Here is a 17,844-nt window from a genome sequence, read left to right as displayed (position 1 = left end):
TTGTTTTTTTGCCAATGTCTTCAGTGCAGCTTGGACTTCTTCTTTCAGTACCGCTGGTTCTTGATCATATGCTGCCTCCTGAAGTGACTGAAGGTCAACCAATTATTTTTGGTACAGTGACTCTGTGTATTCCTCCCATCTTCTTTTAATGCTTCCTGCATTGTTCAGTGTTTTGCCCACAGAATTCTTCAATATTGCAACTCGAGGCTTAAATTTATTCTTCAGTTCTTTCAGTTCGAAAAATACAGAGCGTGTTCTTTCCTTTTGGTTTTCTAACCCCAGGTTTTTGCACATGTCATTATAATACTTTGTTTCCTCAAGCTGCCCTTTTAAATCTTCTATTCAGCTCTTTTACTTCATCATTTCTTCCATTTGTTTTAGCTACTTGATGTTCTAGAGCAACTTTCAGAGTCTCTTCTGACATCCGTCTTGGTCTTTTCTTTCTTTCCTGCCTTCTTAATGATCTCATGCTTTCTTCATGTGTGATGTCCTTGATGTCATTCCACAACTCATCTGGTCTTCAGTCATTAGTGTTCAATGCCTCAAATCTGTTTTTGAGATGGTCACTAAAGTCAGGTGGAATATACTCAAGGTTGTACTTTGGTTCTCGTGGACTTGTTTTAATTTTCTTCAGCTTCAACTTGAACTTGTGAGTAAGCAATTAATGGTCTATTCCGAAGTCAGCCCCTGGCCTTGTTTTGACTGATGATATTCAACTTTTCTGTCATCTCTTTCCATAGATGTAGCCAATTTGATTACTGTGTATTGCATCTGGCGAGGTCCATGTATAGAGTAGCTGTTTATGTTGTTGAAAAAAGATATCTGCAAAATTCTATCATGCCATCTCCAGCATCATTTCTATCACCAAGGCCATACTTTCGAACTTCCGATCCTTCTTCTTTGTTTCCAACTTTTGCCTTGCAATCACCAGTAATTATCAATGCATCCTGATTGCATGTTTGATCAATTTAAGACTGAAAAAGCTGGCAGAAATCTTCAGTGTCTTTGGCTTTAGTGGTTGGTGCATAAATCTGAATAATATTCGTATTAACTGGTCTTCCTTGTAGGCGTATGGATATATTATAGCACTGACAGCATTGTGCTTCAGGATACATCTGGAAACATTCTTTTTGACAATGAATACAACACCATGATCTTTTAATAGTGTTTTTTGTTATTTATTGTATAGGGAAAGCCTAAAGCTATTTAATGTATGAGTAATAAAATTTTTTTCTGGTAATAGGTCTGTTCCACAGTAATGAGCTCAGAAAGCACCTGTTTAATGAAAAATGAATAAGTATATTTCCATTTCTCAAGAAAGCTGATGATGAATGTGTAAAGAAAATATGAACACGAATGCCAGAAAACACAAATCTGCCAAAGAAACATAGGCATTTTATTCAAAAGTTAGCAGTTACTTTTAAGAAAACTGACCTTAAAGATGAGAATTTAACATATACAGTACAGAAGCTGCTCTTATACTTCCATCTGGGAAGTCTGACTTTTCATTTAGATAAAATGGCTATTCATCTAAATTAATTTTACTTACTTTTTATTTCAAAACTTCTTTGACACGTGTAATAAATGGAACACCACACTTAACATACTGACTCCATTAGCAGCAGCAGAATTTTGTAAATAATTAAATGATACCAGTTTTTATATCAGTGCCATCAGACATTTTTATATAAGCAGCCAATGATTTTTAAAAAGCTTAAATACTTAAAAATTTTTTAAGTATTGCATGTCTGGTGTTTTTCATTTATTTGGTTAGATCCATATTCTCATCTGGTATCATTTTCCTTCTACCGAAAGGACTTCCTTTGATGTATTTTGTATTGTAGGTTTGCTATTTTAAGAATGGCATAGGGGTGGCATCTCACCTCCTCTAACTTCACACTGGGGAAAGAGAATCAAGATCAACAGCCCAAGACTGATTCCTATGAGGAAGAGGTCAGACATGCCTCCTATCTCCACCATCTTTACCTATTCTGACACCAGCTGTCCCTCGGGCAGCACTCTCTACTTCTCTGCTGGGTTTGATAACTCACAGACAATACTCACGATTATGGGGTATATTAGGGAAGTAACAGGTTACAGTTCAGGTTTAGAAATGCTCAGGAGACAGTTCTTCCATCAGGACAGCCTCTTCTCAGCTGTGCCTGCAGGCACACCTCTCTCTGGTCCTCAGCCTCTGCCCTACTCAGGCAAATGTTACAAAGATCTTTTAGCTCTTCTGATAAGTGCCTCAAAACATCCCACTCTGCCAGTAAGCCTCCGCCTGAAGGTGCTTAGTTCTAGCTCTGTGGGTTGGCAAAGCTAGCTCCACCATGTCCTCAGAGGCACCCTGCTCTGCCAGCTAGCCTCCTGCCCGAAGACACTCAACTTTCTTGTTCCATGGGCCAGGAAATACACTGTCTCCTGCCAGTCTTTCCTGCCTCCATTTCTTCGCCACTGCTTCTTGCCATCTTCAGTGTTATAGTTCTCTCTATTTGTCTCCTGATTCCAGGAGCTTCTCAGCACAGGGACCCTGAGTCCAAAGGATGTGCTCTGCTCTTTGCTCTTCTTCCTTGGTGGTGGTGAGATCCTCTCCTTCTCACCTCTGGGATGGTTCATTTTAATAAGCCTAGCAGGATAACAAAAGTGACCAATTCCTTGTTAGCTTTCCGTATACCCTGTTAGCATAGTCCCACCTAATCATTTGGTGAGAGTTACAGGACCATGGTGAGAAAGATCACACAAAAGTTATCTACTGCACTGCAGCTAGTGATGAATTCTTTTACCTTTTGCATGTCTGGAAAAGTCTTTACTCTTTATTTTGAAAGGTATTTTTTCTGATTGACAGGTTTTTTTTCTTACTTCGAAGGTGTTTCTCTACTGCCTTGTCACTTGCATTATGTATATTGAGAGATCTGTGGCCAACCACATCTTTGTTCCTGTGTACGTAAAGTGTCCTTTTTTTTTTTTTTTTTGTCAGTTTTTAGTATTTTCTTTTTATAAGTGATTTTTGAGCAATCTGATTTTAATTTACTTTGGTATAATTTTCTACATGTTTCTTGTGCTTGGGGTTTGCTGAGCTTCTTGGGTCTGTGCATTTAGTTTTCATCAAATATGGAAAACATTTGGTCATTATTTCTTCAAATATTTTTTCTGTGCTTTCCTCTTTCTTCACTGGGGACTCTCTTAGATTAGGCCACTTGACGTCCCACAGCTCACTGGTCTCTGGTTCTTTTTTTTTCTCTCCTCCCCCCTGTTTCATTTTGGAGTTGTTATTGCTTTGATGATTAAGGTGCTCTTGACCCAAGCCATGGTCTTTTCCCATCATCTCCTATACACGCAAAAGCTGAACCATGGAAAAGGAAGACATAATAAAAATTGGCACATTTGGACTGTGGTGATAATGCAGAATATTCAATACACTGTGGGCTGCCAGAAGAACAAACAAATCAGCCTTAGAAGAAATACAGCCAACGTGCTACTTAGAAGCAAGGACAATGAGATTTTTTGGCTCTCTTACTTTGAACACTTCATCAGGAAGGACCAATTGCTAGAAAAAGACATCAGGTTTGGTAAAATGGAGGGTTAGTGAAAATGAGGAATGCCCTTAAAGAGGTGGATTGACACAAGAGCTATAACAATGAACTCGAACATACCAATGACCATGAAAATGGCATAGGACTTGGCAATGTTTTGTTCTGTTATACATAAGATCACCACGAACTGGAGCTGACCTGACAGCACTTAACAAAACCAATGACAACAATCCTAGAAAGTGGTATAACATCCTCATTATATTGTTGTAGCTCTTAGGTGCCATCAAGTTGATTCCAACTCATAGCTACCCTATATATGACAGAACGAAATGCTGCTGGGTCCTGTACCATCCTCACAATCATTGTTATGCTTGAGCCCATTGTTGCAGCCACTGTGTCAATCCATCTCGTTTAGGGTCTTCCTCTTTTTCTCTATCCCTCTATTTTACCCATCACGATGTCCTTCTCCAGGGACTGAGCCCTCCTGATAACATGTCCAAAGCATGTGAGACAAAGTTTTGCCATTCTTGCTCCTAAGGAACATTCTTGTCATACTTATTCCAAGACAGTTTTGTTCATTCTTTTGGCAGTCCATGGTATATTCAATATTCTTCTCAAACACCACAATTCAAAGGTGTCAATTCTTCTGCCTTCCTTATTCATCGTCCAGCTTTTGCATGCATATGAGGCAACTGAAAACATCATGGCTTGGGTCAGGCACACCTTAGTCTTCAAGGTGACATCTTTGCTTTTCAACACTTTAAAGAGGTCTTTTGCAGCAGATTTGCCCAATGCAATACTTCTTTTGATTTCTTGACTGCTGCTTCTGTGGACATTGATTGTGGATCCAAGCAAAACGAAATCCTTGACAACTTCAGTCTTTTCTTCATTTATCATGATGCTGCTTATTGGTACAGTTGTGAGGATTTTTGTTTTCTTTAGGTTGAGGTGTAATTCATACTGAAGGTTGTAGTCTTTGATCTTCATCAGTAAGTGCTTCAAGTCCTCTTCACTTACAGCAGGCGGGGTTGTGCCATCTGCATAAAGCAGGTTGTTAGTCTTCCTCCAATCCATTGTCCCGTTCTTCTTCGTAGGGCCCAGCTTCTTGGATTATTTGCTCAGCATACAGATTGAATAGGTACGGTGAAAGGATACAACCCTGAAGCACACCTTTCCTGACTTTAAACCATGCAGTATCCCCTTGTTTTGTTTGAGTGACGGCCTCTTGATCTATGTAAAGTTTCCTCATGAACACAACTAAATATTCTGGAATTCCCAGTCTTTGCAATGTTTTGTATAATTTGTTATGATCCACACAGTCTGGTCAGTTGTAGAACCATGTCACAGAAAGGGAGGAAAGATGAGGAAGGGGCAGGGAGAATCAATGTGTCTGCCATCCTTGAAAATCATGATATATATTTTCAGCTGAAAATATCTTTCATTACAAAGAAAATATGTGAATTAAATTAAAGCTCTAATAGGCTATAAGGCGCATAGGCCTTACCCTCTTACCTAAAAGAAAAGTGATATATGAGAGAGGTCTTCCTTCATCAGTCAGTGGCCACAGGAGAACTCCTTGTATCCTGTAGAACTTAGGTTGTTTTTCTAATCTGGGGGACTGACTATTACAAAGCTGTGTCCACAGTTGTTTGAAAACATCTCCCCAAACCAAATGTCATCCTCAGGGTTGCACAGCAATGTCTCCGCTATAAGGCCAGGTTGGATTTTATTCCCACCAAGAATATTGTTGGACTTGGCTGCCTCTTGCTGCTCTGTAACTTATTTTCTCCTCTCAGATATCAGCTTGCACATGTCCGGAGGCCATACAGAAGTATGAGACGGAGCTTTGTGACTAGCCAGTGATTTCCTTGCTTCAAAAGTTTGCTGTTTTGGAGTGCTGGTTCTCAAATTGGAGTGACCAGCAGCATCAGAATCACCTGGAAAGTTACTGGATGTGCAGAATCTCAGAACCCACCCATAATGAATCAGATACACTAAAGAGTAAGGCCCAACAATCTGTGCCTGAACAAGTTTTCCAGGTAATGCTGATGTATGCTCAAGGTTGACAACCACTGGGTTAGAGTTAAGGTTAAGTGGAAATCCCTAGGTCGTCTATTTTTTTTTTAATACAGCAGTTTTATTAAGATATAATTCATACACCACATAATCCACCCATTTAAAATGTACAGTTCAGTGTTTTTTAGTATATCCACAGAGTTCTGCAACCATCACCACAATCCGTTTTAAAAGGTTTTCATCACTCCCGAAGGAACCTGTAGCCATTGATAGTCGCTCCCATTTCCCTTCAACAACCCCTTACCCTCAGCCCAGTCAACCACTGATCTACTTGGTGACTCTATAGATCTGCTTATACTTGACATTCCTATAAATGAGACCATACACTACGTGCTGTTTTGTGAGTAGCTTTTTGGTTTTTTTTTTTTTTCACTTGGCATAATGTTTCAAGGTTCATCCATGTTGTAGCATGTATCAAAACTTCATTCTTTTTTAGGGCCAAATAACATCCCATTATACAGTTTTATTTATTTGTTCATCAGTTGATGGGTATTTGGATTCTAAGTAGGTTTTAAGTTAAAACTCTGCAGTGCAAGCTTCCTCTGTCCATATGTAAAATATCGACATGTGAAAGTTCTATATTAACAAGTGCTAATAGTCTGAATTGTTTTTCATTGCCACCAGTATCAGGAGTATTTGTAAACATTCTCACTGCATAGTCTTTCTCCCTTGATAGATTTAGGGTTTCTTGATGCTGCTATTCAAAAAAAAAAACCTCATTGCCGTTGAGTCAATTCCAACTCATAGTGATCCCACGGGGCAGAGTAGAACTGCTCCATAGGGTTTCCAAAGCTGTAAATCTTATGGAAGCAGGCTGTCACATCTTTCTCCCGCAGAGTAGCTGATGAGCTCAGGCCACCAGCCCTTTGTCTAGCAGTTGAATGCTTAACCACTGCACTACCACGCCCCTTCATGCTGCTGTTAAAAAAAAAAAAAAATCCAGCCACCAAAATACAGGTAGTCCCCAGCTTACCATGTATTGGAGTTAAGCTGAACCATACTGCCACCCTTCCTGGTTTATTTAGGGGGTACATCTTATGTTATTAATATATATGTATGTATTGAAATATATCTGTAATTTTATATGCAGTGTTCCCAACGCCTAAAGACAAAGCCAGGATTTATGGACTTAAAAGAAAATAATAATGAAAACTTAAAAAAAAAAAAAAAAGAGGTATTCTGCTTACGTCAGAACTGACTTACATGGAGTCGTCAGAATGGAACTCTGTCATAAGTCAGCAACTACCTGTAGAGACAATTGGAACATGTGAGTTTTAATCTGATGCTTGTTTTGTGAGTCCTCTCCTGGGCAGCCTCATAGTGCTGAGGGCTGGTGTCCAGCTCCTGTTCAGCTCTGGGTCCAGGTCCTAGTTCTCAGGTATGGAGAGCATGGCTGTGACCTGCCTGGACATTATGATTCCTGCTCTTTTTCTACACACCAGGAGTTCCTGAAAAGTTGTTGTAGTAAATGTTTAAGTCAAATAGTGCAATAAAGTTACTCCTAACTCCCTTTTTCTGTAGCATGCCAACGAGATAATTTGAAACATGTGACGTGGAGACACATATGTGGCTTACAAGTAGACAGAGGTCTCTGAACCAACACGTACACATTTGAGAGGGCCAGGTATCAGGGAGAAAACATTCAGAGGACTTTCATCCTGACAATGCACAGCACCTATGTGATACCGTATAAAGCCAGGTTAGGAATCTGTCTCCATAGACTGACATTATCCAACAAAGGAATCCACAAAATATCTCTTTCTTTACCTGAACAGAATATCTATTTATAAGCAATAGATGATAAGGGGTCCCTGAAATTTTTGGCTGTGGGTATGAAACTCAATGTGGTTCTACATTTTGGAAATTTATGTTCTTAGAAACTGCTGAATTCAGTTAAATTAAACAAGTTCATAACTGGGCTCTTAAAATTTTTAACCTGCTCATGTAGTAGATAATTCTTAGGCTTTAGGCCATTATTTTAAAAGTTGCTTCTAAAATTTTAGTGTTTTGAAAGCACTGAAACTTTTTAAAAAATATCTCAGCTCTTTGATAACTTCTTCCCTTTTAACTCTTGTAGGTAGCTCTTGTCAGGAATATCATCTCGGAGTCCCCAGAGTGCCCCAATGTGGATTCAAGTTTTACAAAAAGTGGGCTGACTCTGTGAGTGCCAAGTACTGCCTGATATTTTGGATATCATATTTGATTTTTTTTTGCAATCTCTGAAAATGATAATTTGTTTTTCTAAACGGTGGTTGGAGCAAATGGAGAAAAAATATGATTTACAGTGAATTCACTGATGGAATCCAGCACCTCACATGATCTCCATTTGCTTTCTAGAACTTTCTCCCATTCCTCCCACGTACCACTGTTTTCCAACCAATCTTACTGTTGTGATTAACATGAGAACATTAGGATTCCACCTTGTTAGACAGAAAAGCCAAGTGGTTTCTTTATCAAACCAGCTTTCCTATTGTGAAGCAAGATTGCCACAGCTCTGGTGGGAGTCCTTCCCAGATATGTGCTGGGTCAGATCTTATTTCACAGTAGGAATGCAAACAACACATTTGCAAAAGTTTTTCTTTCTGTTTTCAGTGACTTTCGTTCTCTAGCTGGATTAGGATCTTTGGTTACATCAAATCTCCAACTGGCAAAGGACCAGACCTGATTTTTCAAGGAGAGTATTGTCGTGGAAAACGTTTTTAGAAGCAGATATCATGGTGCCTAAAGCAGCCATTGTTAGATGAGTGGCAGAGTGGCATGGAGAAGGAGGGAAACGGTCTTCACAGAACACATGTTTTTTCTCTGGGGAAGTGGTACAACACTCTTCATTCAGCATGTCAGATGGTTGTTTTGGACCACAAACCAAACACATCCTGGCAACCTCAGCTGATCCAATACCTCAATGAAAGGAAACATTTGAAATTGTAAGGTCCGTCAGACAACAAAATGATAGCAGCATCCACAGTACTAAGTGCATTTCCAGGAGTGCTGGTCTCCTGAGCCTTTGGTCCCTAGTGAGTGACAGTGTGGATCTGCAAAACTACCGGGCCCTGCTTAATGCAACCACAGTTCCAGAAGGATTCATGCCTGATCCCCTCAGGGGCTATGCTGGGGACTCCTGAGGAAAGAGCTCCTAGTGGGAAGCTCAAGCAGGACTCAAGCACAGCACTGCCAACTCCCAACATCCCCTGTTGCTTCCTAGCTGCAGGGCCTTGGGTAGGTGCTCAGTGGTGACAGGCAAAGCAGCAGAATCAACCACAGGGCTGTGGTGAGGATGAAATGAGGAAATATCCAACACCCTCAGAACCATCTCAAGGCCCTGAGGGATGTGTTCTCTCACCTCTATTTGTTTATGCTCCTCTGATCTGAAGACCTTTGCCCTTTATTAGTTTTGCTTTCTAGAGACAGAAATGAACTCAAATGAACTAAAGCAGAAAATGATTCATTGGCTTAAGTGTCTAAGAAGGATGGGGGTAGGATCCCAAGGACCAACTATTTGAATGACGTAGTCTCTCCTCTCTCCCATAGTTTTCCCTGCCTGCTGGTGGATTGTCATCATTCTCTCCCTCTATAGACTGGAACCTCCATAAAATGGTGAACCTGGCTACCAGCTAGCTCAGATCCACATTCTTCCAGCAGAGCCCATGCACAAGGAACAGCCTTCCACATGACTTTACAGAAAAGCCCTGGGAAAGAGCTGTGGTTGGTCTTGGTGTGACACATACAGGGTTGGTTAAGAAAAGAAGGGAGAAGGCTGAGCAGAGGAAACAATAGCTACTAGACCCCTAGTAACAATGAGGGTTTATCTCTGAAGGTGAAGTGAGGGATCCCCAGTCAGGGCCTTTCTGTGAAGGTGAGATGAGGGATCCCCAGTCAGGGCCTTTCTGTGAAGGTGAGGGGAGGGATCTCCAGTCAGGGCCTTTCCGTGAAGGTGAGGTGAGGGATCTACAGTCAGGGCCTTTCCATGAAGGTGAGGTGTGGGATCCCTAGTCAGGGCCTTTCTGTGAAGGTGAGGTGAGGGATCCCCAGTCAGGGCCTGTCTGTGAAGGTGAGGTGAGGGATCACCAGTCAGGTCCTTTCTGTGAAGATGAGGTGAGGGATCCCCAGTCAGAGCCTTTCTGTGAAGGTGAGGTGAGGGATCTCTAGTCAGAGCCTTTCTGTGAAGGTGAGGTGAGAGATCCCCAGTCAGAGCCTTTCTGTGAAGGTGAGGTGAGAGATCCCCAGTCAGAGCCTTTCTGTGAAGGTGAGGTGAGGGATCTCTAGTCAGAGCCTTTCTGTGAAGGTGAGGTGAGAGATCCCCAGTCAGAGCCTTTCTGTGAAGTGAGGTGAGGGATCTCCAGTCAGAGCCTTTCTGTGAAGGTAAGGGACAACCGTCCATATCTAGTCAGGGTCTCTTTGTGAAGATGAGATTAGTGGCTGGTGGGTTTGAACCACCAACTTTTTGGTTAGCAGCCAAGTGCTTCACTACTGTGCCACCAGGGCTCCTGTTCAGACCTATATTAGACTTCCTAATTCTGAAGCTTTGGTGCTAGGGCCCAGGAATCTGCATTTTAACAAACTTCTACGGGTATTTCTTACATACACTAAAATAAAGTTGGCAAATTGCTTCTCTAGCTTGATACAGGTTCTAACACAAATTTTCCTTAGCCCATGTGAGACCAAGAATTCTGGGTTCGAATCCTGCTTTCTGCATGTACAGCTCCTTGATTTGGGCACAGTATTCATCTCACTGTACCCCAGTTTCTTGGCCTCAAATGTTGTTGCAAGGGGCCAACTGAACAATGCCTGTAAAGCCCACTCAGTGCTTATCTGTATTAGTGCAATATTAGTATTATTATTGTTATTACTACTGCTACTGTGATTCTATGGTCATTCTAGGAGAAATTGATACTTATCACTAAATAAATGAATCTCTGCTCCTATTGCCTCTGGAGGTCACCATGGATGACCCCGGGAAACTGATTGTAAATCACCTTGTTATGGATTGAATGATGTCCCCCAAAGAGGTATATTGAAGTCCTAACGCCTGTACTTGTGAACTGACCTCGTTGGGACATAGAGTCTTTGCTGACGTTATCAGTTAGGTTAACATGAAGTCAGACTGGAGTAGGATGGGTCCTAATCCCATCTGAGTGTAGATGGATCTATAAGTTAGAGCAAGATAAAACAAAACAAAACAAAACAAAAAAACAAACCCAGCACCATCGAGTCGATTACAGCTCTCAGCAACCCTAGAAGACAGAGTAGAACTGCCACCACAGGGTTCCCAAGAAGCAGCTGGCGGATTCAAACTGCCAACCTTTTGGTTAGCAGCTGAGTTCTTACAAGCCAAGGAGCACCTAAAAAAATCTCGTTGACCTCCAGTCAATTCCAACTCATGGTTGTTACAGAGTAGAGCTGCTCTGTAGGGTTTTCTTGGCTGTAATATTTACAGAAGCACAAATCATCAGGCTTTTCTTCTGTGGTACTGCTGGGTGAGTCTGAACCATCAACCTTTAGGTTACAGTCGAGCGCACACCCTTTTCTCCAGGGGCCTTTAAGGAAGACCTGGGTCTACCATAAGCTGGAAGAGACAAGGAAGAATCTTCTAGAGTCTTCAGAGGCCAAAATGCTTCAGCAACTAATTTTTTTTTTTTAATCACAGTTCCTCACTCCCAGTGGATAGGTCCCCACTGTTGCAGCTGCTTCAGCCCAGGGTTTTCTCAAATAGGAACCAGCACAGGTGTTACCAGGCCCTTGTTAAAATGCAGACTCTGGTTCTGAAGGTCTGGATGGGGCCAAAAGGCTGTGTTTCCAAGAAACTCCCAGAGATGCTCCTGCTGCTGGTCCAGGAAGCACCCTCGGAGAAACAAGACTCAGAAAAATGGTGGGTCTCTGGGTGGTGCTCCCGAGCCCCCATAGTAAGTGTTGCTTTTGTCAGTCCCCTGATACCTTATGTTTGATCCCCCCCAGGCCTGAGTTTTGGAGGCTCTGGAGACAGACTTCCTGGGTAAGTGGTACTGTCTGTGCTCCCAGGGCTTCTATGCTTGGGTTTTCTGCGTGTCAAAGACACCATTTTCTGAGAGATCGGACCTTCACTTTATTTATATAGACCGCAATTTCAGTTATTATCATTATTTAATATAACAGAAGATCTGGAGAGATATCTGAACTTATAGCTACCTCCCCTCTGAGTGTTGCATGAGCTAAAAAATAACCTTATAATGTTCACTATTTTTATGGTTCTTTTTTTTCAGAAGGCTACTCGGAAATGGTGGTGGTGTAGTGGTTAAGTGCCACGGCTGCTAACCAAAGGGTCGGCAATTCTGAATCCACCATGCGCTTCTTGTAAACTCTATGGGGCAGTTCTACTCTGTCCTACAGGGTCGCTATGAGCCAGAATCGACTTGACAGCACTGGGTTTGGTTTTTTTTTGGGGGGGGGGAGGGGGGTGGTTTAGAAGGCTACTCACTGACTTTTGAGATGAGAAGAACAGTAAAAGGAAAGTTGCTCAAAGGATATTACAAAATCTCTATTGTTTTGCTCATTTATTTGTTTGTTCTTGCTCTAGCCTTTTGTTCAAAAAAGAAAATCATGATACGGGTAGTTTAAAATAAATAAACCTCTTGACAGAGCTGGGTCCTCTATTGGTTTGGGATTGTCAATCTCTTTTCTATTGAGTGAAATACAAAACTCTGCCACACGGGGGAAGCAGAATATCGTTCTTTTCACTCAGCTAAAAAAGCCAAGCTGGGAGTTTGGGCTTGGATTTCCAAACCTTGAAGTTAGAATTGAAAATACCAGAAATTATCTTACTAGTAATAAGCCCTTTCTGTTGGCTGAAATTCCACAGACTCAGGCTTCTAGCTTAGAAGTTCATGTGCAGGATCATGTTTTACGTAGCCCCATTAAAGTAAAGAGTTTTCATAATTGATGCTAGCCCTGGAAGCTTTGTGCTGGGGCAATTATGAGGATGGAGGTAGTGTAGCTGAGTGGGGCATTGACTAATTTAACCCCAGTCCAGGATATTATGATGACCAGCAGTTCTAGCAAAATAGAAACAGTAGGAAGAGGCAGAAAAAAGAAAAGACAAGAAGCCTTTGTGGAAAGGAAACAGATTTGAATGAGTGCTGTGTCTAAAGAGTTAAAGCAGAGACAACCTTGAAGGGTCACTCAAATCATTTTTACTTTGAAAAATAATTTTGGAATCCAGTTAGATATCATCTTAGCTGATATCTAAAATGCCAGCTGTTCCAGGAGGTAATAGGGTTTTTTTTGGTTGGTTTTTATAGTGAGTTTACCCTGAGAAGGCAGGCAGTTTGGGAAATGTTTCTACTTTGTCACTGTGCAAACCGAAAAACTTAAAATCTTATTCATGTGTGTTCCCCTGTGAAAAATTAGGCAAACGAGTGATAATCGGAGACTTCATAAAACACACGTGCACATATGGTTTCAATAATCTGTTACCCTGCTGTAGCCCTGAGTCTCAGAGAAATGGTTAAATTTTAAAGGAAGAAATGAGTTCTAGCTTCATCACATCCTCTCCTGCTTTAAGGACGGAAGACTGAATCATGACAGAGGCTATTTAAAGCTGATCCAAGATCCTGAGTCGCTGCAATGACGTCATCCGTGATGGGCTCATATATTTGCTCAGGCAAGAATCATCATGCTGGGTAGACTGGCATCAGGATATGGGGCTGGGCAAGGCACTCTTCAGCCCCAGCCCTCTTGTATGGGTGAAATGTAGGTGTTATACATTATGAAAGCTTTGCAGGACAAAGTTCTCAGCTGACCTGCAGCCGGACAGTGCTGGGGCATGCCAACAGCAACACTAGTGAATTTCTCAGTTCCATTACGCTGTGATTAGTCCAGCCCTGACCACTCCTCTGAGCTCCAGACCCACACATGCATGAAAGTGTCTATCTCAGCTTAGCACTGCAGCTTCCAGAGGATTACCCATTGCAGTGAAAGGCAGCACCAAAAACAGTCATCCTCAATTCTTCATTTTCCCTCTTTCCTCCTGTAAGTAATCAGCAAAATCTTTGTTTTTGCTTCCAAAACGTATTCCTCCATCTCCATTTTCACCACCTAGGTCCAAGCGACCATCACTTTCACCTGCTCAATTACAATATCCTCTTAAGAGGCCCTCTCTGGCTGCCATACCGAACCAGTCCTTCACCCAGAAACATGAGCCAGCCTTGAAAAGCTAATCAATAGCATATTTTACATCTACTTTAAAACTCTTTTAAAACTCTTTAATTTAAGCCACTGCTCTTCTAATTTAAGCTTCTTACCACAGCCATCAGTGACAGGCTCCTCCAGGTTTGCTGGAACTTTCCTGATTTTAGTACTGAAAGGCCTGTGCCCCTAGAAGTGCCTCATGCCTAGCAAACCAGGATGGTTAATCACCCAAAGCCCTGATTAATTCAGCTCCTACCTCCTTCTCCAACCTCATCCCATTGCACTCTACTCCTTACCCACTAGGATTTGGCTATACACACCTTCCTTTTGTTTCTGGGACAGGCTGAGCCCTTTTTGCCTTTAGGCTGCTGCCTTCTTTTCTTTGTGTGGACCTCTTAGCCTAGAGTCACATGTGGCTTCTTCAAGCCCTTCAGACCACACCTCAAATGGCACTCCTTCATGGGACCCTGTCCTTACTTTCTAACAACCAAAATGCTGTTATGGTCTTTGTCATGGGTTTGTTTTATGCTTTTTCCCATTAAAAATAGATATTGCTGTAAAAAAATTAGCATAGTGTTCTTATGAAAATACTTCGCCAGGGGAGGGAGCAGTTGGCAAACAAACGCAGAAAGTGCATGCTAATTGCATAAAAATACTGAAGTTCCTCAAGATTAGAGACCTTTTCTTTTTTTGTTCATCCCATGCCTAGAACAGTTCCCAAGACATAATTGTTACTCAGTAAAGATTTGTTGAATGAATTTTACAAACACGAGAACCTCAGATATCTTTCCATTAGTTCTAAAAACCTTTCTCCTCAACTTACTCTATGTTCTTAGTTAATCTTCTCATATCAGTTCAGTGCTTCTAAAGCTGTAGTGTGCCAAAGCTGATTAACAAGCTCCCCTTATGAGCCTCACCCTCCAAGATTCAGGCTCTGTAGGGCATCAGTGGAGCCTGGGATTCTGCATTTTAGAAGCTTCCTCCCAGCCCCACACCCACACTGTGGGGGCAGTCCATAGACCACGTTATGAGTAGGGCTGCATCCTACCTTTTGAAAAACTTCCTCTGCACCTTCCATGCCCTTTTCCCAATTCAGCCTCTCTTCACTTAGTTAATTTAACAAACACCTCTACGTTCTTGGAAATATGAGAATGAGAGACATATCCTTTTTACCTCTACTTGGCCTAAATTTCCTAATCATTCTCTTAGAACCAGATTGAATGTCACAGTTTTTATGCAGCCTTCCTTATATCCTCTCACAGAATCATTTGGTCTGTATTACATACTACCAATAATGTATTTTTCGTATTTCAAAACAGGAACCATGAATTGTGTCTGATCACATCTGTCCCCTCCAAGAGACTATGTTCTTTTTGAAGGCAAAGATCATCTCTTACATGTTTTTACTGTTTCTGATTTTAGCATCTTTACCACACATATGTCAGTAGGTCTTACTCTGGTGGCTTGTGTGTGGCTATGATGTTGGAACCTATGCCACTGGTAATTCGCATACCAGCAGAGTCACCCATGGTGGGCAGATTTTAGCAGAGCTTTTAGACTAAGACCAACTTGGAAGAAAGACCTAGTGATCCACTTATGGTGAAAATTAGCTAATGGAAGCCATGTGGATCAAACAGAATATCGTCCTGTACATTGCTGTAAGATAAGCGGAAGGCACTGAAAATACACAGTAGCCACAACAATGGGCTCAAGCATACCAACACTTGTGAAGATGGCACAGGACTGGACAACATTTTGCTCTGTTATACATGGGGTTGCCATGAGTCAAAGTCAACTTGACAGCAACTAACAACAACAATTTTAACAAACAGTAGGTGCTCAACAAGTATGTGTAGAATGGATGATTGAGTGAATGAATGGATGGATGAGCAATACACTCAGTATCAAGCTTAGAGAGAGAAGCAGATAAGCAAATGCTCACAATGCTATGGAATAAATGATACATAGGGAAGCAATTAGCTATGCTGGTTTGGGGGAAATTTTAGAAAATTAAGAAAGAGAAGATAATTTACTGTATTTTTATACAAATAATGCACACCTTCTATGTTGGTTTGCCAACTGCTCCTCCCTCCCCCTGTGAGGTATTTTCTTAAGCACATTATGCTAATTTATTATTTGTTTACAGCAACATGTAAATGGAGCAGTTGGCAACCAAAAGTAGATGTGCGTTATTTGCATAAAAACACGAGGTATGTGGGTTTTGAGGTGAAATTGTTTGTAAATTCAATGGGGAAAGAGTAAGGGCATGCCAAGAAAGGAACAGCGTGAGAAATGGTTCAGAGTAGACAGCATTCTTGAGAATTAGCAGAGATGCCCGAGTGGCAATCATAGTCAAGCTAGTGGTAAACACTGGGGGAAAGATGAAGGGGAGCAGCTTAGTTAAATCTGTGTTTCAGGAAGGTAACTGGAGGCAGTGAGGAGGAATAAGGGTAAAGGACAAACTGGAGGTAGGGAGGCCAGTTAAAGACCTTGGTAAAAGACAGGAAATTAGGGTCTGCACTAGGACAAGAGCAGTGAGAATGGAGATGCAGGTATGGTCAGCAGAGCAATGACCCCCCTCCTGCCACAAAGATGTTCACACCAGAAGCCCCAGGTCCCATGAGTATTATATGGCAAAGAGGAGTTACAGTTGCAGAAGGAATTAAAGTTGCTAATCAGCTAACCTTGAGGTGGGTAGATTATCCTAGATTACTTAAAAGTAGAAGAGGGAAGCAGAATAAGGAGTGATGCAATGTGAGAAGGACTCAACCTGCTGCTGCTGGCTTTAAAGATTGAAGAAGGGGCTACAAGCCAAGAAATGCAGGCAGCTTCTAGAGGCTGGAAAAGGCAAAGAATGAATCCTTCCTTAGAGCCTCCAGAAAGGAAGGCAGCCCTGCTCATGCTTAATTTTAGCCCAGTGAGGCCCATGTCAGACTTCTAGCATACAGAACAGTAAGATAATAAATCTATGTTGTTTAAGACATGAGGCTTGTGGTAATTTGTTACAGCAGCAGTAAAAAACTAATACAAAGAGTTTATTTGAGAGACACACAGAAGGCAGAATTGAGACACAACCCAGCTGGATATTATTGTAGTTCTGTAGACTAGAATTGAAGGAGACATCGTGGCACAATGGTTAAGCACTCTGCTGCTAACCAAAATGTTGGTGGTTCAAACCCACCAGCTGTTCTGTGGGGGAAAAGACCTGGCAGTTTGCTTCTGTAAAGCAGTTCTACTCTGTCATAGAGAGTCACTATAAGTCAGGATTCAACTCAACGGCACACAACAACAAAAGACAGAATTAATTAGATCGTATACTAGAGCAGTGGTTAGTGGGAAAGAGGTGCAGAAGACATTTTGGAGGTAGACTGAGGGCTGTCAACTGAGGGAGAGAGGTATATAAAATGATTGTAAAATTCCCAGAGGAGGAAAAGCTGGATTGTGGGGAAGACATGAGTTTAGTTTCTGACATATTACAATTGCAATGCTCTGGGACATTCCCACAGAGATGGCCATCCAGTAATCAGTGGAAAATATGGGTTAAGAGCTCAGAAGAGAAGTCAGGCTGTAACAACACAACTGAGAGTTACAGGAGGTCTTTGTGACCTTGGGATGGGATGGGTCCTGCCGGGCATGCCAAGAGAGGAAAGAGGAGACCAAGAGCATGGCTAGGGTGGGGAGGCGGGGAGGACATGGAAACCAAAAGAGACAAAAGCAGAAAGAAACAGGCGAAAAGGAAGTCAGAGAAAGGAGGAAAATCTGAAGAGCTTGGTGCCAGGGTGTCATGGGATCCAAGAAAGGAGGAAAAGACCTATTCTGTCAAATGTGGGAGGAAGGCAAGTAGGAGGAGGTGACAGAGTCACTGGGGGTGGCTTCCAGAGCTGACACATAACTCCCGGTGAAGAGGTTGCCTGATGTGTGTCTCTGACTATCCCACTGGTAGTTGGATGACTTGGGGATAATGCTCTCTCTAAAAAAAAATAAAAGTTTTTTTTTTTTAATTTTTTATTTAGCATCTGTAAAATGAGACAATGTATTAGTTTCTTATGGCTGCTGTAACAAATTACCACAAACT

This window comes from Loxodonta africana, chromosome 18 (genome assembly GCF_030014295.1).
Source record: "Loxodonta africana isolate mLoxAfr1 chromosome 18, mLoxAfr1.hap2, whole genome shotgun sequence".
Taxonomy (NCBI): domain Eukaryota; kingdom Metazoa; phylum Chordata; class Mammalia; order Proboscidea; family Elephantidae; genus Loxodonta; species Loxodonta africana.
The sequence above is the reverse complement of the archived record's forward strand: the minus strand, read 5'-3'. Positions refer to the sequence as shown.